Source organism: Marmota flaviventris, chromosome 1 (genome assembly GCF_047511675.1).
Source record: "Marmota flaviventris isolate mMarFla1 chromosome 1, mMarFla1.hap1, whole genome shotgun sequence".
Classification (NCBI taxonomy): Eukaryota; Metazoa; Chordata; class Mammalia; order Rodentia; family Sciuridae; genus Marmota; species Marmota flaviventris.
In genome coordinates this window covers 213,923,318-213,944,639 of record NC_092498.1, presented here as the reverse complement: position 1 = coordinate 213,944,639, position 21,322 = coordinate 213,923,318, and the positions used below count along the sequence as shown (strand labels likewise).

Genomic DNA, 21,322 nt, shown 5'->3' with positions numbered 1-21,322 from the left:
TGCAGAATGAAATTATGCAGAGTTATCAAAAGTCAAAGTTCAATGTGAATATTTCAATCTAGATTCAGTTGTAGTTATGAAGGAAATATTAGTAAATGATGTTACTAAATTTTAAATTTTCAAATTGTTAGTTTTATTCATGTGAGTAATAGGCAATGTTATTTTATGATTTCTGAATGGCAGGATATATTCTAATGCCAAGATTACCAACCTTGGTATAAGAAAAGACCACCCAGATTGGTGTGGAGGTGCACGCCTGAAATCCCAGTGGCTCCTTAGTCCAAGGTAGGAGAATCTCAAGTTCAAAGCCAGCCTGAGCAGCTTAGCAAGGTCCTTAGTAACTTAGCAGGACCCTGTCTCAAAATAAAAAATGAAAAATGGCTAGTGATGTGGTTCACTGGTTTAACACTGTGGGATCAACCCCTGATATATATATATATATATATAACAAAAAAACAAAACATAAGCCACCACCAAGAATTTCATAGGCAGATAGTCTGATTAAATTGGTTTTGGTTTGATGCCAGGGAATCTAAATATTTTTAAATTTACATATACAAATATATAAATATATGAGAATAAATAGGCATCCACATTTTAATTTTAAAAGAAGAAATTTAAAAGTTAAAAAAAATTCTTACCACAACCTTGTAAGTTAGATAATTATAATCACCATTTTCCTGTATTTGCAGTAGTTTCTGTACTGTTGTCTTTCATATTTTATCCTAACTGTAGCATTGTGAAATCTGACAGAGTAACTACCTGAGTTTCTTCCACATAACTGAAGTCAGAGAATTACAATCCATTCATCAGTTTAGAAATTGATGTGAAAATCTATGCAATAGCATAAAAACGTTGGGATTAAACCTGGTCTCTGAGGGCATCCATGGTGATAAATTTCTCAAATGAGAACATGAGAGGGTTTGTGAACATAGAAACACTGGAGCCCGCTTGCAGAGCACTGTAGATTACCACAGCACAAAATGCAAAGAGCTCTTTTCTTCACCAGGTATTTGTAGGGTTTGTACCACAGAAACTGGATTTTTTTAAAAAAAAAAAAGGACTCAAAAATTGGTTTTAAGCAATTCATTATTATTTAATCATGGACAGGCCCAGTTTACACTAATACCACATATCTTGTCGGTGATGCAGTTCATTATGTGCTATAAACTAAACCACATTTCCCAACATTTAAAGTCTAACTAAGACAAGGAAGGAAACAGAATTTTGAATGATTTTATTTATTTATTCATTTATTTATATTGGTTCTTTTTAGTTACACATGGCAGTAGAATCCACTTTGATATAACTATACAAGTAGGGATTGTATTTTGTTCTAATTAGGACCCCATTCTTGTGGATGTGAATGATTTAATGATTGTTAAAAGATAAACAGCATTTGGCTGACTACTTCTATCCTTACAGGGAGATCAATAACCTCAGAGTTTTGGAACTCCTGGAAGAACAGTGGCACCGAACAATGTGTTCTGATAATGAATGCTCATCTGTAATGTCATCGTCAGATTATGCAGTGCTGACTCTTATGCAATGTTAATATATATCCTTCATTGAAAGAATCCAGATCATTATCTTAGAAAATAATACAACACACTAAATTGCTTACTGCTTTTCTTTAATTAAAATGAATTCTATTTCTAAAACGTAGAAAGCTATTTCTTATGTTGTGATTCCATCTCCCACACCCCTGGCGTAGGCTGCACATTACTGTGATCATGAGCCTGTTATATCTAGTGTTCTTGGTCTTCCAATGCTCTTTTATTTAGATTCCCTAAAGTAGGTTGGGCAGAATGGCACATGTCAGGCATCCTAATGAGTAAGGAGTTTGAAGCAGGAGGATCACAAATTCAAGCCTAGCCTCTGAAACTTATTGAGACACTGTGGATGTTCTTAATATTAAAAGGGCTGTGGATGTACTTCGGTGTTAGAATGCTTGCCTAGTATGTAGAAGATCCTGGATTCAATACTTAGTTCCTAAAAAAATGTACAGAAAGAGTTGAATAATATAGAAAGCAATAATGGAAGATTTCCAAGAAGATGGAGTTTGTCACAACTGTGAGATGTGAAGGTGTGTGGGCCTCAGGTCTGCATACTCAACTGTGAATGCTTGGAGTAAACACACATACAGTCCTGAGTGCTTGCTTGCTGTTTCCTTTATCCTACCTTCTTTTTTACTCAAAGGTATCCTATAAACACAGAAGTAGAAAACTAACATGCATGTAGAATTCCACCTCACAGAACTCTCAGATGATCTGGTAACTGCAGTGTGTCCTCTTAGGACCGTTTCTGGTCATGATGAGGGAACCTGCTCATAAGAGTGGAAAGGGGTCACTCTGGGGCCACAGGCCATTCCCTATACTAATCAGTATCATGGACCCTGACTCTGTGGTCTCTTAGTTGGGCATCATCTTTGTTAGACTCTAGGACTCAGCTGTACCATTTGCTGGCCTTGCAACTTGTCTGCTTCCTAGAGGTGGAAATTGGTGATTTCTTCCTTCACCCCCTAGTGTGTTCTTCGTGCCTGTTCTCAGACTACTAACAGTAGCATAGTGCTGGAATTCATTGGTGCCATGTTTGCGTTTTCCTTATCCTGGGAGTCCTTTCCTCTTACTATAAAACCATTGCCACCATTTGGAAATTCATCAGGTGGGAATTATAAAGTGTTCTGCACCTTTTTCTCTCAACTGGCAGTTGTTTGCTTATTTTATGGAACAGACCTTGGACAGTGCCTTGGATCAGCTGAGTTCCATTCTCCCAGTGAGGGGTTCTCATTTGTAGACACTGTGACCACCCCTATGCTAACTCTCTTCATCCACAGCCTTAGAAACAGGGACATTGCTAGTGCCTAGAAGAGACTCAGAGAAGGATGGTTTAAGCTCAGTATCTGTGGCATCCTCTGGAATGTGAATTGGAAAAAGTAGCAAATCTGAACACATAGCTTATAAATGGTGCCCTCTTGTTAACACTTGAAGTTTAATGGCTCTGAGTCCTTATGAAGTTTCAAGGTACAATCATGGTGGATGGTTGGTGAGGTGGAGGATGACAGTTTTTCAAATGAGTGAAAAGTTTCATTTGGTGGAGGAGAAAATCTTCTGGATATGGAGATAGTGGTGGTTGTACAAAAATGCCAGTGTAACTAATGCTGCCAATCTGCCGGCTTAGAAATGGTTAAAGTGGTTTATTTCACTTAATATGATATTGTCCAATTCAAATGGCACATTTTAAAAAAAAATATTGTATTTTACCACAATGAACATGGAAATTTTAAAAAAAGAGATGGATTTCTTTGGTAAAGGAAATATTGAATGGATAGAATACACTTGAACTTCCTCCTGAATACAGAAAGACCCTATATCATTCCTTGGAAATTCATTCATTGCTGTGTCTCCCCTTCTTGTGATTCACAACATAAAGGAACTCTTATCTGACATAATAATCTTATCAATGGGGGGAGGTAGAAAATTCACCCGAGAAATACTTATTTTTGTGGTACTGGGAATGAATCTAGGGGCTCTTTACTACTGAGCTACACCCTTAGCCCTTTTAAATTCTCTTTTTGTTTTATTTGAAGCAGGATCTTGGTAAGTTCCTGAGGCTGACCTTGAACTTGTTATCCCCCTGCCTCAGTTTCCTGAGTTGCTGGGATGACAGGTGTTTACCACTGTGTATAGCACAATTGAAAAGTACTAGCTGAGTGGACTGGGATACATGTTTGTGCTCTCCTGGCCTCAGATTCTTCATATTAATGGTACTTAGCTGAAGCAACTCCAGGATGAAACAGATAATACACACCATGTAGGAATCTATTAAATAGATAATGATAATCTACTCTAGTGTTAATGCATTTAAATTTATTTGAATTTCAGTAGCACTTCATCCTAAGGGCTGAGAGACCATCACATGTTTATACAATGATCTCTTGACCAGATCAAGACAGATAATAAACATTATTTACTTATACACTCAAAATCTACCACAGTCAGGGCAAAGGTTATCTCATATACAGTTTGTATATCTATCTTCTATCACCTTTCTATTAATCTCTCCATCTATCCAGTTACTCAAATGATTATCCCATTGATTCTTTTTATCTTGAGAAACTTGAATGATGCAGATGGTGAATGGTATATTTAACAATTTGCAACATAGAGATGCACCTTATCTCTGCCATTGCTCTGCTAGACTTCATGGCTTTGGATAGAAAATAGTACTACTTGCCTTTTGCAGAGGTTCTAAATTTCATGTGCATTGGATAAATTATTCACTGTCCCATAAGGCAAAGCAAAGACAATTTGACATTCACACATCCAGTAGCCTCTTCCTTCACTGGAGGGAATAACTCAGGAGATATTTAAACATTTCTTATAAATTAAATGTAAAGTTTATGTTTTATCAGGACTATATAAAAGACCTAGATTTCTTAAATAGTATTTTCAAGATAAAGAATCATAGATTGAGGGTGGGATTTGAATAGTTCTACAAATAATAAAAGGTAAAAAAGTGAGGGTAGAAATTTATCATGCACATCTAGAAAAGGTCAAACATTAGGGTCTTGATAAGAGCCATATCCAAGTAGTAATGAGGCATGGCATTTTTGGTTGAAAGGTGATGCCAGGAAGCCACTGAGATGATATGATTATGTTAATATCTGCATTCAAATGGATATTAGACCACTGCTGTCCACCTTGGCCTGCTACAGGACTCCGGGAGAGTTCCCATTGGTTGGGGAAGTGCAGTAGGAGGGAATTCCGGAGGAGGGATTTCCTGTTGGTGTGGGTCCAGGAGAACACCGCATGTGTGGGTCAGCATATTTCCCTGGAGCATACAGGGCATTGGCGGGAGTTTCAAAAATAAAATTTGTTCCTGTTTGAGTGGCTCGTTATTTTTGTGCCCAGCCACACTACGGCAGGGTCTTTTTGTTTTCATTAAGAACATTCATTATGTGTTCAAAAATTAGAAAAAGCAGAGAGGAAAGGATTAATTAACTGCACAAACATAGCTCTTTTAGGTTTTATTCAGCATGTCCTTTACACAACACTATGGTAGGGATCCTAATGTCTGATCCCATCTATTCATGATGAAATGACTGCAGTTTAATATTAAAAAATTGCTACCACCCAAATGTATTAAAAGTTCACAATACCAAGCATCTCTCTATCCAGTTCAGCTCTATATGCTTGCTGTTTGGTTACATGGTCTTGCCAAATTTACTACTAACATTTATCCACACTCATATTCAAGTTTATTATACCAATTAATTATGAATCAATGTCTAGATTTGTCTCTCTGAGCCACAAGGCTCTCATGGGTAGGGTGTGGGTATTTTCCAAGGATCATAATTTCTGAACAACTGGTGTTATCAACTTCAAAATCAACTGGACAAAAGTACATTTAGTTAATGACTTCACTAGGTGACAACACAGACTTATACAAAGCTTTGCAATATATTCTGGAGTGAGAGAAATATTTTCTTTTTAAGCTGAAATCAGAAGCCCCTGGTGTACTTGCTGTACTTAGGAACAACACAACTTCAGCTTATTGGGAGGTTGTGGGGACATCCTGCAGCTTTGAGACAAATGTCTTGATAGTTGGGTAGGCCTGGCCCTTTGCTGTTTTGTCACCTATTTTCTTACATCAACAGAAGCCACCTGCTGTTGTGTGAGCTGTCCCCAGGGCCCCTCCTGGTGAGGAACTGAGGGATCCCTCTTGCCATCAGGAAGGACCGAAATCCTCCCCATTACCACAAAAGTTGGTTTGATTGGGACAGGGAGTGCAGATAATAGAAAAAGTGTGGGATTTATAGCCATGAGATGACTGCAGTCTTAGCAAACCCTTGACTCTATGCTTGTTGGAAACTTTGGAATATTTGAAGGAGTTGAAAGTTACCAACAACTGTGTGAAGATCAGTATTTTACACTATACCAACATATATCACTTTGACAAAACACCGGAGTTGAATTCTTATCTATATTAAAAAAAAACAAAACTTAAATTATCAATGCACAAAATCCCAAATCACGAGAGAAGAGGGGAGGGGAGGCGAGGGGAGGGGGGATAGTAGAGAATAGGAAAGGCAGCAGAATACAACAGACACTAGTATGGCAATATGTAAATCAGTGGATGTGTAACCAATGTGATTCTGCAATCAGTATACGGGATAAAAATGGGAGTTCATAACCCACTTGAATCAAAATGTGAAATATAATATATCAAGAACTATGTAATGTTTTGAACAACCAACAATAAAAATTATTTTAAAAAATCCCAAATCACAAGAAAGGAGTATGGAAACAAAAATAGGAAGTTCTCCTTAGAGGCATAAATCTGAATTGCAAAAAAGAGAATAGTATCATTGTAATACAATCCCTTATTTACCTGATTCATTAAATAAATGTACAAGTTTATATTTTTGTGGGGTCCAGGGATGGAACTCAGGGCATTTGACCACTGAGGCACATCCTCAGCCCTATTTTGTATTTTATTTTGAGATGGTCTCATTGAGTTCCTTAGCACCTCACTTTTGATGAGGCTGGCTTTGAACTCATGATCCTCCTGCCTCAGCCTCCTGAGTTGCTGGGATTATAGGCATGTGCCATCACACCTGGCAAATTTACAAATATCAAAACAGATTTTCATTTTTTTTTCTTAAGGTAGGAACAGATTTATTTCATTGACTATGAATTCAGAAGCAGAAAAGCAGTGACTATGATTCTATTAAATGAACTTTTCTTTTGACAACCATGTTACTTTAATTTTTGAATTATTTTTGAACTAGAATTCACACAACCCAAATTCACTCTGTAAAGTATAAAATGAAGTACTTTTGAACATATTAACATGGTTGTGCAGCCATCACCACTACCTAATTCCAGAATATTTTCATAATCTCAAAAAATGGAATCATGTAATACGTGGTCTTTATTTGTCTGCCTTCTATCATTTATCATAATGTTTTCAAGACTCATCTATATTTTGGCATATATAAACATGACATTCATTTTCAAGGCTGAACCACATTCATGGATATGTGCATATATCACATTAAGTTATCCACTCATCAATTGATGGATATTTTGGTTTTCCTAGATTTGGGAAGTTATGAAAAATGGTACAATAAACATTTGTGTGGATATTTATGTGTGAATGTTTTCAGTTTTCCTCCGTATATACCAAGAATTTTAATTACTGACTCATATGATAACTATGTGATGAACCCTTTGAGGAACTGAAAATTCTGTTCCCAAAATGGTTACAACATTTTATATTCCCACTGGTTTGGCCTGAAAGTTCTAATTGTGTGTCCTTGCCAACACATTTTATTGTCTGTCTTTTTGTTTTTTTAATTGGGTGTGAAGGTGCATCTCACTGTGGCTTTGATTTACATTTTCCTCACTAATAGTATTGAGTAATTTTTTTCCATGAGCTTGTAATCGTTTGGGGAGTATAAGAAATTAAGCATGTCATTTAGAGGAGGAAAAGAGCCAGAAATTCAAGTTTAGTGCATTTTCCTTAGGGCATAAAACATCTCCTGAGTTCTGAGGTCAGTGATCCATCGAGGACAAGAGGCTGCTCTGCTGAGGAGTCTCCCAGGGACCTGTTCATATACTTGTTCCTCAGGCTGTAGATGAAGGGGTTCAGCATGGGGGTGACCACAGTGTACATCACTGAGGCAATCATGGTTCTCTGGGAAGAATGGGTCACAGCAGAAGTGAGGTAAACCCCAAGGCCTGTTCCATAGAACAAGGAGACCACACAGAGGTGGGACCCACAGGTGGAAAATGCTTTAAACTTGCTCACAGAGGAGGACATTCTCATTAAGGAGGAGACAATCTGAGAGTAGATGTAGAGGATCCCAGCAACAGGAAATACAACCATCAGGGCAGTTGAAACATACATAGTGATGATACTGATGAGGGCATCAGAGCTGGCCACCATGAAAAGCTGAGCCACTTCACAGAAGAAATATGGGATTTCAGTGCCCATGGAGAGGGTCAGTTGTTTCAACAGTAGAATATGAATAAGGGAGACCCAGAACATGATGGTCCAAGACATCAGAAACAGGAGGACACAGAGTCGGGGGTTCATGATGACTGTGTATTTCAGTGGGTGGCAGATGGCCACAAAGTGGTCACAGGCCATGACGGTCAGTAGCATATTATCCATTCCAACAAAAATCATAAAAAATATACTTGAATGAGGCATTCTAAGTAGGAAATCTCTTTGCTCTGTGTGTGAATGTTCATCAGCATCTGTGGGATTATGGTAGATGTGAAATTGATGTCAGCCAAGGACAGGTCGGAGAGGGAGAAGTCCATGGGGGTGTGGAGGTGGGAGTCAGAGCTGATGGCCAGGATGATGAGCAGGCTCCCAAGCACTGTGACCGGGTACATGGACAGGAACAGTCCAAAGAGGAGGGGCTACAGGTCTGGATCCTCTGAAATGCCCAGGAAGAAGATTGTGTTAGTATTGTGTGGTTTTCTCTTTCCATGCAGCTGATGTATGTGCTGGGAAAGGAGGCAAAACATGTCCAAAAAATAGCCACTGGGCACCTCTTACAGCATCATCTTGGATGAACATCCTTCACTTCTATTGGATCCTGAAAATGACTATTTCCCTCAGCCACGTGGTAGTCCATTTCACTTTTAAATGTATATAGTCATCCACAGTGCTTTAAATGTAGCACATTTTTTTTCTTTTTTTTTGTATCATTGATTCACTTGTTTTAATTCTCAGATTTAAATTTATTGATATAAACTAATTTTTATTTGATATTACCATTTCATAATAAAGAGATGCCACCATTTTTCTTGACTGTCTCCAAACTGTTCATTGTAAAACCTCTAAAATAAAGATTAATTAGATATTTAATATAAGGAACATTTTTTTTTCCTATGACCAGACACTTCATAGTGATGTGACAGTTAACTGTCAATATTTTATTTTTTTTTCCTTTTTAAAAATATAGTTATTGCTTTATTGTTTGTAAGGTTTAAAACTGCCACTATTAACTTTAAGAGAACCAACAAATGATAATTATTATTGTTGTTGTTATTGTTATCATCATTATTATTAGTATCCTCTAATATAATTTCTACCAAAGCATAGCATAGAACTGAGATTTAAAATTGGCTTCTTTAGTCAGATTTCTGCAGTAGAATTTGGGTGCACATATAAATCATGTTTGTGTCCTTAGGAAAGTTATTCAAACTCTCTTATGCAAAGTCTGATGTGTACTCAGTGTTTTTCAAGAATACATGATACCATCATTAGCTATAGTTACTATCCTGCACAGTTTATCTCTTGAACTCATTCCTCAAATCTAATTGGAATTTTGTATCCTTTGCTCAACATCCCCCACCTCGCCCCCGACAAACCCAAATGTCTTTCTTAGAAGACAAAAATGTCTTTTTTAGAAGACAAAGAAAATTTGAGTGAGCACTTACATGCATAAAGAAGGGATATGAAAACCCAAGAATGATGAAAACCTGTTGGAAGGAAATGAGCATATAACAATATATTCCAATTATGAAATTTCAACTTTAATTTCATGTATTTCCATGTATTTCAATATGTAGTATTAGATTTTTTTCACTAATGATTGACCCCATGGGTGCTTGATCACTAAGTCACATCCCCAGTCACTCCCACCTTTTATTTTTTATTTTGAGACAGGGTATTGCTAATTTGCTGAGGCTGGTGCCCAACTCTCAATCCTCCTGCCTCTGCCTCCCAAGTTGCTGGGGTCAGGGGTATGTACCACTATGCCCAGCTGCACTAATAGTTCTTGTAGATGTTTCTATGAATAGTTTCAGTAGAGAAATATTGTTTTAGACACAATAAGATAAATGTTATATTTTAGTAAATGTGGTATACTAAAATTATTATTGACAGTAGCAATTACTATTCATGGAGCACCTTGTAAGTGCAAGGAAACATTCAAGGGCATTGGTTCTCAACCCTGACATAAAAAAGGACCACTGAGGGGCTGGGGGTGTGGCTCAAGTGGTAGTGCACTCACGTGGCATGCATGCGGCCCAGGTTTGATCCTCAGCACCACATACAAACAAAGAAGTTGTGTCCTCCAAAAAAATAAAAAAAATAAATATTAAAAAAGTCTCTCTCTCTCTCTCTCTCTCTCTCTCTCTCTCTCTCTCTCTCTCTCTCTCTCTCTCTCTCTCTCTCTCTTTAAAAAAAAAGACTACTGAAACCTTTAAATGCAGATTCTGATTAAATATATCTTGGTTTTAAGCCAGGAAATCTAGATATTTTAAAACATGCACAGGTGACTATATTAATGAGACTGAGTAATTTGGTATATATTTATATATAAACAAGGTTTTCTGATTATGAATCATATCATTTTGGGATATATGGATGATCTGCTTCTGACTGTGAAGCCTATGACCAGTTTGTGGCCATCTATCACCTCCTGCAGTACCAGGTCATTATGATCTCTTGTCTTTGTTAGTTTTTGTGTCTCTTATGTTTATCCTCTTGGAATCCCAGAGGCATGATTTGATATCTTTACATTTTACCTACTGCAAAGATGTAGAAATCACCAATTACTTCTGTGACCCTCCTTGACTCCTTAATCTTACCTGTCTTGAAAACGTCTCTAATAACAATGTCAAGCATTCCTCACATCAGTAATTGGTTTCATTTTCCATTGCAGATCCTTTCTCTTACAATGAATTCATTACCCTACCACAGAGCCCTGACCTCAGGTGGGAAGTAAGAAGACTCCTCTATCAGTTGTTGATTTGGTGGAACTAGCATTGGCCTATCCTTTGGTTCAGCTCTATCACATTTCCCTAGAAAGTATTTGGTAGCTTTCATAGGCACCTGGTCACCCCAATGCTGAATCCCTTCATCTACAGTCTGAGGAAGAAATAAGTTACATGCTCCCCAAGTAGGTTCAGTCAAGTCGCAGTATTGGTGGCATTGAACTCTAAGGTATGTTTGAATGTGCAACAAAGTTAAACATGCAGTTCTTCTAGTCCTGCCTGTTCAGTACCATTATTTTTCTAGTTTAATGTCTTTAATTTGTTGAATGCTGATGCTAAGAAAAGATTACCAACTCCAATTTTAAATCAAATTAAAGCAAGTTTGTATTTGTATACACAAAGAGAGCTAATCAGCAACTGTCTCCCCTAACATGAGCTAGAGACCAGCACCCCAGCTCTCCAGGAACAAGGTTTTATATCAGAAAAAGTTGCAAAGGGGGGTGTCTTGAGAACTTACAGATAACAGGATTTTGACAAGCATAATACAAAGGCTGATAGTAGGTTGATGATTTACATGGCTTAACATTTTAAGGTAGGGAATAAATTTAGATCCCAACATCAGAATTTATGAGGTGCTACTGAGGTTTTAAAGAGGGTTGTTGTCTGGTCAGGAAAATCCAAGCATAGGTGAGTTAAGAGCACAGGCAGGAATTCCAACAAGTTTACAAATTGTAGTAATTTATAGTAAAATAGAAATTAACTTTTCATGACTTTGTGATGAGATGACTCCCAATATTGAGATGGAATTAGGCTGGGTTCATTGCATTTATCATTAGGTTCATGGTAGAATGGTGGTAGCCAGTGTTGGGGAAAGAGGAATGAAAGTTTTTTAAATAGTGTAAAATATTTTATTTTGGGACGATGCTAAATTTCAGGAGATGGATAATGGAGAAATTTGTAGGATGGGGTGAAAGTAATTAATAATACTGAGCTCTGCACTTGACAAGGGTAAAAAATGTAAACTGTTTGAAATTTAATATTCATGATAATGAAATAGAAATAAAAAGCAAATAAATCTTCAGAAAAAATAAATGAAAGGGGCTGGGATGTGGCTCATGCGGAGGCACGCTCACCTGGCATGTGCGGGGCACTGGATTCAATCCTCAGCACCACATAAAAATAAAATAAAGATGTTGTGTCCACCGAAAACTAAAAAATAAATATTAAAAAATTCTCTCTCTCTCTCTCTCTCTCTCTCTCTCTCTCAAAAGAAAATAAATGAAAGAGATTAATTATACACGTGAGCTTCCTCTTCAAGAGAAGATAAGCTGAAATACATTTGTGGACATTTGTTTTGTCCTTCTCTGCTTCTTCCATTAATATTATGAACTCCTTGGGGATTGAAAACCTTAGAAATTTCACTAATTATGAGCTCTGTGCATTGAGCCTCCACGGTCATATAATCAATAATCAGCCAGTGCCTCCAGCCCCTCAGTGATGCTTCAGATCCAGTGGGCTCCATACCAGTGTCTCCTCCACCCATGGCTGTCTGCATGAGGAAGCTCCTATCTAAGATTCCCTTAATATCAATCCTGGGGATGGAGCTGGTGCTCACTGAGCCCCAGGCATTGGGGAGACATTAGATGTGCACTAATTGGCCATGACCCAGCAGAGATGCAGCATAAACCAGGAAGTGCTAAGATAGACCTGGATGGAAAAAGGCCCATGAGAACCTTGTCTTCTCATCAGGACAAACACAAGTTTGGGTTGCCAGATGGGAGGACACCAATGTGTAAATTTCAACTATGAGGACTGTGAGTTCATACACCTGGTTGTGGGAGGGTCTTCTAAACCTCACTCAATGTTTTGATGTCCTCCCCTATTGTTTTTTTCTTCCCATGAACTCTTATCCATGATAGCAGGAAATGTGTCTCTTAAAACAATTTCCTAAGTACCTCAAAATGCTTATGAAAGTGATGCAGAAGGTGGGCAGGAGGAAGCTGGTAACTGTAACACTATGCACTATGAAGAATTATGCAGAGCTTCCTGATGCTGGCTGCATAATTTTGTTTTCCATGTAGATTGTTGGAATTCATCTGCATGATCTTTGTAGAGACATCAGTGCCACATTGTTTTATTGGAATCAAATGGAAATAATAATCCCAATTCAATATCAAATTTCTTCATTAGTTATCTGGGAAGCATTATTACTAGATATGACCTCAGGGATATTTTTAATGTTCAACAGTAACACAGAGTAGATGCATACTACAATGACTGATTTTTTGTTGGGGCGATCATGTACCTGAGTTATAGTAATATAATTGAACAGGCATCAATTGTGGAAGCCAAAGAATTATCCCCCACCCATATATTCGATTGCAATTCTCACTGTGTAAAATGGAGACAGGTACAAGAATTTTTGGATTTCATACTAATAAACCTAACGTGACCTTCCTTCAGGTCATGCTGTGCGTCAGGTAAAGCATTAGAAATGGAAATATGTACTTCACAGAGAAGCTTAAAGATACAACTTGATGTCAAGTAGTACACTTCCAGGGGCAAGAGGTATTGTGTTCTGCACTATGATCATGAACTTTAGGTACTTTTGAGGTATGTTAAGAAAATCTTTTATAGACTTTTAACAAATATATTCTGACATGGAAAAATGCATAGCAGCAAAACTATCTGCTGCTCAACTCATGACCGTAGCTGCCTTTGGGTGAGAGCTGGCGGGAGAGTGGAATCACGCAGAGACACCAACAGGGCAAATTTCACAGGTGATAGCTCAAACCTTGATGAACTTTTAGTAGTATAAATAATATGACTAAGTGTTTATATTTTCAAATTGATGGTTTTATTCACAGAAACAACAGATGATGTCATTGCAGGATTTCTATAAGCCAGGATGTGTTCTAAGACAGCAGTTCTCAACCCTGATTTAAGAAATGACCACCAAGAACTTCACAGGGAGAGATTCTGATGAAATTGGTTTTGGTGTGATGCCAGGATATTTAAGTATTTTAAAATTCACACAGGTAAATATACCAATACATGAGATGGAGAAACATGATTTAAGAAATTTAAGAATTAAAACAAAAATTACACCAACTCTGTGAGCTAGATAATTGCTATTCCTATTTTCCATATGACATATTGGCCAATGTGTATTTATAATAGTTTCTGTACTTTTTCCTTTTATCCCAGCTAAAACATCATGAAACCTGACAAAGTAATTAGCCTGAGTTTCCTTCATGTAGGTGAAAGAAAAAAATTTGACCCATGTGTCAAAGAGATAGATGTGAAGATGTATGTTGTTAAAAAAATGGTTGGGACTGAAACCTGAGCTTTGGGGGACAAGTTTGGTGCTAAAGTTCTCAACTTAAATGAGAGGACTTATGATCAGAAAAACAGTGAAACACAGTAGATGTCACTAAATATTATTATATCAACCAACAATGCAGAGTTATTTTCTTCACCAGATAGTTATTGGGTTGATACCAAAAAAACTATCTAAAATTTAAAAAAATTCAAAATATTATACATATATGAATATATATATGAACATATATATGAACATACATATATGAAAATATATACAAACACATATATGAATATACATATATGAAAACATATCAACATAGACATATTAACATACATATATGAAAAAAAAATATATATATATATATAGTGTGTATAGGGTGTGTCTGTGTGTATGTGTGTGTGTGTTGCTGGGGATTGAACCCAGGACCTTGTGCATGCAAGGCAGGCACTCTACCAACTGAGTTATATCCCCAGCCTAATTTATATTGTCATTAGTGCATTATAGTTTTATGTAATTGTAGGTTCATTTGACATATTCATGAATACTTATAGTTTTCTCCATTTCAATCTCAAGTAGAATCCCCTTCCCTTACTGCTCCCCTTCCCTGAACCCCTTCCTCTACTGTTCTTTCTTCTATTTATTTATTTTTAATTGTCCCTTTTTATATATACATAAATTGGAATTCACTGTGGTACATTCATATATGTACCTAGCATAATTTGGTCAGTTTCTGCAGGACCTCTCTTTCCCATCCCTCCTCCCTTCCCTCAATACTCTTTCTCTACTCCACTGATCTCCCTTTTCATTTTCCTAGAGTTCCTATTTTTTTGGTCTATCTTCTGCATATGAGAGAAAACATTCAGCCTTAGACTTTTGTATCTGGTTTATTTTGTTTAGCATGATGTTCCCTAGTTGCATTCACTTACCAGCAAATGCCGTGGTTCCTTTGTTCTTCAGGACTGAGTAAAACTCCACCATGTACACATACCATATTTTCTTTATCCATTCATCTGTGGAACCAGGGCTGGTTCCATTACTTGGCTATTGTGAGTTGCACTGCTGTAAACATTAATGTGCCTGTGTCACTATAGTGTGATGATTTTAGTTCTTTTAGATAAATAGGCATGGGATAGTGGGGTCATATAGTAGTTCCATTCCTAGTTTTTGAGTAACTTCTACACTGCTTTCCAGAATGGTTCTACTAAGTTGCAGTCCCTCCAGAAATGTATGAATGCACCTTTCCCCCGCATCCTCACCAGAACTTATTGTTATTTGAAGTCTTTTTGTTGTTGTTATTTGGATTCTTGATGATAGTCATTCCAACTTAAGTGAGATGAAATCTCAATGTAGTTTTGACTTACATTTCTATGATCTATGATTGCTAGAGATGTTGAATATTTTTTTCACATATTTATTGGCAATTTCTATTTCTTCTTTTTAGTAATACTTTTTCTTTCATTGACCTATTTATTAGTTGAATTTTTGTTTTTGATATTGAATTTTTTTCAGTTCTTTATGTATTCTGGATTTCAATCTCCAGTCAGAGCAGTGGCTGGCAAAGATTTTGTCCCATTCTGTAAGCGCTCCCTTCACTTTTTTAATTATTTACTTTGTTGTGTAGATTTTTTTAAACGTGCAGTCATCCTACTTATTGATTCTTGGTTTTGTTTCTTGAACTGTAGGCATTTTCTTAAGGAACCTGGTGCCTGCATCAATGTTTTGGAGTGTTAACCCCTGCTTTCTTCTAGTACTCTTGGTATTTCTGGTCTAATTCCCAGGTTTTTGCTCTTCTTTGAGTTAATTGTTGTGCATGAAACATAGAGCTATATCTTCATTCTCCTACATATGGATATCCAGGTTTCCCAGTACCATGTATTAAAAGCTTATCTTTTCTTCAATGTATGTTTTTGACAAGTTTTTTTTAGGACATATTGAGCATCAGATGATTGTACCTTTGTCAGTTTGTTTCTGGGTATTCTATTCTATTCCAATGGTCTTTGTGCCTGTTTTGATGCTAATAACATGCTGTTTTTGTTACTACAGATCTGTAGTTTAATTTGAGGTCTTGTATTGTGATGCCTCCAGCATCACTCTTCTTATACAGCATTACTTTTTCAAAGTGCTTCTAACATATCAATATTATCATTGACACCTATACCAGATATCTAGTCCATGATGTAAGTGATAATGTGCCGTTCAGTGAATCATATTTCTTTAAATTTGACTCTTTCTAAGCCAAGAATAGAAGTAATATATTGGATGACTTTTAAAAGATAAGCAATGCATGACTGAGTACTTCCATCCATGAAGGTGGGAAATCATGCAGGTTAGGACCCTTGGAGAAAACTAGCCCATAAGAATCTGTCCTGGTTGTGAAGAAACAACTTAATTTAGTCGTGAGATTATGCAGCTCTCTGTTTTTTTTTTTTGTTTTTTTTTTTTAATATGTACATATTCTACTATATTCTGCATCAAGGAATTTGCACCACTGTCTTAGAATGTAATGTGCTTTTTAATTCCCTTTAATTAAAATATTTTTTTTCCTTCTTGAAACAGGGAAAGATATTTCTTATGCTTTTTCTTTCCTAGAGAAGAGGCTGCATGTTGCTGTGCTTGTAGTCTTGTTATGTCTTGTGTCCTGGTCTTCTAATATTGTTCAGTTGAATGTCTCTAAGGTAGGGGGGTTGGCAGGGTGCAGTGGCAAAACTTGTGATTCCCATCTCCTCTGAGGCAGGAGGATAGAAACTTGGAGATCAGCCTGAGTATCTTAGTAATACCCTGTTTCACAATAAAACAAAAAGTGCTGGGCATATACTTCAGGTTAGAGCAATTGCCTAGCATGTAAGTGGCCCTGGGTATCTCTTGGTACTTAGAAAATAAGTACATATATACAGAAGGAATTGAACAAAACAGAAAACAGTAATAAATGTTGCAAGAATATTAGATTTCTTAAAATTATTAGATATTAATGAATCAAATCTGAAAAATTTAATCATAAATATTTGAATTAAAAATATACACAGTAATGGAGCCTGATACTTTATTTCCTTTTTCTCCTACTTTCTTTCCATTTCAAAGGTATCTGACCAATAAAGAGCAACACAATCTAACATGTATCTCAGAATTCCAGCTCATGGGACTGTCAAATGATCCAGACCTGCAGTCTGTCATCTTTGGACTATTCCCGTCCATGTACCTGGTCACAGTGCTTGGGAACCTGCTCATCATCCTGGCGGTCAGCTTTGACTCCCACCTCCACACCCCCATGTACTTCTTCCTCTCCAACCTGTCCTTGGCTGACATTGGTTTCATCTCCACCACGGTCCCTAAGATGCTGGTGAACATCCAAACTCACAGCAGAACCATCTCTTATGTGGGCTGCCTGACACAGATGTCTGTATCATTTTTGGATGCATGGATAATCTGCTTCTGACTCTGATGGCCTAAGACCGTTTTGTGGCCATCTGTCACCCCTTGCACTACTCAGTCATCATGAGTCCTCGGCTTTGTGGCTTTCTAGTTTTGGGGTCTTTTCTAGTTACCCTCTTTGAATCCCAACTGCATAATTTGATTGCATTACAGATTACCTGCTTCAAATATGTGGAAATTGCAATTTTTACTGTGATCCCTCTCAGGTCCTCAGTCTTTCCTGTTCTGTCACCTCCACTAATAACATAGTCATGTATTTTGTTGGTGCCATATTTGGCTTTGTTCCCATCTCAGGGATCTTTTTCTCATACTATAAAATTTTTTCCTCTATTTTGAACTTCCCATCTCAGGGTGGGAAATATAAAGCCTTCTCCACCTGTGGGTCTCACCTATCCATTGTTTTCTTATTTTATGGAAGAGGCCTTGGGGTGTACCTGGGCACTGCTGTGTCTCATTCTTCTAGAAAGGGTGCAGTGGCCTCAGTGATGTACACAGCTGTCATGCCCATGCTCAACCCCTTTATCTACAGTCTGAGGAACAGACATATTAATAACACCCTGAAAAGGCTTTGTAATAGCATATTCTAACCTCATGGTCACTGACATCCATTGTATATGTAGTTTGGCAAAGCAAATACATAACATCTAGACCTATAAATCCTGCCTTTTGGGTCAGATTATGTTTTGTAATATATTTAATTTCTTATGTTTCATACTGGAATGGTGGTCATCAGGGTTGGGGTATAATGTTGCTGAAGAGTTTTGAAAATGCTTATGAAGTGTCAGTTTGGGAAGATGAAGAGTGTTAGGTCAATGGCAGTGACTTAGAACAAAGCAGCCGCACAGGAAAGAAACATCAATCAGGTGCCCACAGTAACATCTGTCAATCAGTGGGATCTCCAGATTAATGCTTGTCAATCATCAGGACCCCCTGGACAATCCTGGAGTTCAGCCAACTACCCTGACCAACTCCAATGGGACAAGAGAACCTAAAAACTCCTTTTACTGTCCCAAGACCTTCCCTTTTTACTGTAAACCCCAAAGAAGTTCAGTCCAGTCAAGCTCCCACACGGTTTCTCCTCAGATCCTTCTTCTGTCCCCTCTGTGGCTCTAATCGAGTTTCAACCGGGAGTGAGTCTCAAATAAAGCCTCTTCTGTGGCCTTTTAAAATCTGTCTCCTTTAGTCGCTGCCCACCTCGCCTGATCTTACAAAGAGTTCTGGTGACCTTGCATGGTGATATTTTTACAATAATATGAGTGTAATTGATGTCACTGTGAATGGTCAAAATTGTAATTTTCATTGTGTATGTTTTTCCACAATTGCAAATGTGAACATAATGGATGTTAAATTTTTAAAAAAGGAAGAAAATTAATGACTATTAGGCACCAGTGTGCTCCCAAGTAGAGAAATACTCCAAATCCCTTTGTGGATATTCATTTTTAATTTTCTTTCTCTACTAATGTTAGGAAGTCCTTAAAAATTAGACTGGCTTGTTCCAATTTGCATAGTTTTGAGCTCTGTTCATTGAGCATGCAATTATATATCAGTAAATAATCAGCCTTTGCCTCCAAATTTCAGATGGATTGTTCTAATTCTGTGGAATTCATACCTGTTTCTTCTCCCATGAGGAAGATCCTGTCTCAATTTGCACTCATATCAATTGTGGACATTGCCTGAGCTGACATTGGAACTTGGCAGGGGAGGTTCATCAGACCTGCAGTCCGTGGTCATGAACCAGGAGAAATGCAGTGGAACTGAGTCAATGCTGAAGGGGATGATGGAGATGTCAGAAGCACTATTTCTTTACTATGGTATCGACCATAATCACTGCATCTTCAAAAAACTTGGTGCCTTGAATTTGCATTTCCATCCCTTTTCCATAGAACTAAAGTAAGTTAAACTGGACACCTGGGCTCTATAATTGTGCTTCATAGCCCCTACAAATTCATTTGTTCAAAGATCATGGCAGAGATTTTTATGGGCATATAATGAAAGTGTGGCACAAAGATAAAGGTGTATTCATGAATAGGACTAAGGCACATTTTAGAATTCACATAACTCTAAACTCCAGTGATTTTGGGAATTCTTTATTTGAAAAATACTAAAATGATCTAATATTTGTTAAGTTCCAGACTTACATTGGGTGCCATGCCTGGTATAGAGATGGGGAGTGCTCTCCCCATTTTCATTAAACATATGAGCACAGAGGGGTGGGGAGATTTAACACTTCCAGTGGGTCAATGATATGAGAGTAAAATGTTCACTTCCCAAAGGGCTATGTCTTCAGGAGCCAAATAGAAATATTGCTCAAGATGAAATGTCTTGGTGATTTATCATGGAAGGATGTTAATAAAGAGACTTCAGGGATATGTCAATTGTATAACTTCATAATAAGAGGAAATAGTTGATAAAGCTGTTTTTTTTTTTTTTAATTTGGACAACAAATATATTTTTAGTAGTAAAATTAACTATGCATCAATTATTGGAAGTCAAATAAATATCCTCCTCTTGCATATAAATGGAAATTTCACTTGTGTGATATGGAGAGAGACACTAGAAGTTCTAAAGGATTGTTGTAATAATGCACTGAAAATTTAAATCATGTCCCTCCATTAATTTAAATACTGTGCATCAGTTAAAACATTTAGTATAGAGATATGTACTTTAAAGACAGAGTTAAATCTACATGTTGACGTAAACCAGCACATCTCAGGGTAAGAGGCATTTGTTGTGGGTTGGGAGGAATGAGGGGCTTTTAAATGAATATAAAGTTTCAGTCTGGGAAATTATCCTGGAGATGGATGGTGGTGGGTGGTGGTGGTTGTAGGACCACATGAATGTAGTTAATGCCACTGAACTATGTACTTGACAATTATATATATATATATATATATATATATATATATATATATATATATATATATATATATATTGATTTAGCAAGAAAAATAGAAATAAAAATCAAATGAATATCAAAAGAAATGAAAGTCAGAAATTATGCACACGTTTCCTCTACAGTCAAGGATGAGTGAAAAACATCTGTGTTCTCTTTTCCTCTTCCTCCATTCATATTGTGAAGTCCTTAGAGTTTGTGATAACATGGATTAGGTTGGCTAATTATGAGCTCTGCACAATAATGTGAAGGTAGTTAATGTCATCAAATCATGCACTGGATATGGTTAAACTGGTAGGTGTGTTGTTCTGTATATTTTGCCTAAATAAAAAAAAATGAACATAAAAAGAATATATTTTTTTTTAAAAAATAGACATGAACATTTTATGACCTACAAGTATCTCCTATGTAAAGGGTGGCTCCAAAACGTCTGTGGATATTCATTTTCACTTCTTCCTTCTCTGTGAATGTTAGGCAGTCCTTAGAGACTGGGAGGCCATGGACCAATCTGGCTAATGATGAGCTCTGTATATTGAGCTTCCAAGGTCAAACAGGATCCAATAAATAGCCTGAGCCTGCAGCCCTTGGATTTGATGGTTCTGTTTCAGGGAGCTCCATGATTCTTTCTCCTCCTATGACTGCATGCACCAGGAAGCTCCTGCAGCACACTGTGTCCATGGGAATCCTGAGAACAGAGCCCTGACTGTCTCTGGGAAGCAGACATGGAAGGCTCTTCAGATCAGCATTTTTTGGTCACTACCCAGAAGAGAAGCAGCATGGCCCAGTAAGTGGAAAGAGATCCCCTGGAAGTAGGACAGACCTTGGAACTATGAACCCCTCATTACAATGGCAGAAATGACAGTTTGGTAACAGATGGGAAGACAGAAATATGCCAAGTTTCAGCTGTGGGGACTGTGAAGGATTGCATTTATA

At 37.3% G+C, this 21,322-nt stretch overlaps 2 pseudogenes; one reads left to right on the top strand and one right to left on the bottom strand.

Moving 5' to 3' along the window:
* Positions 1-7,513: 7,513 nt before the first annotated feature.
* On the bottom strand, positions 7,514-8,506 carry LOC114084470 (olfactory receptor 7D4-like; annotated as a pseudogene).
* An 8,586-nt stretch (positions 8,507-17,092) lies between these two features.
* On the top strand, positions 17,093-18,083 carry LOC139702125 (olfactory receptor 7E178-like; annotated as a pseudogene).
* The last annotated feature ends 3,239 nt before the right edge of the window (positions 18,084-21,322 follow it).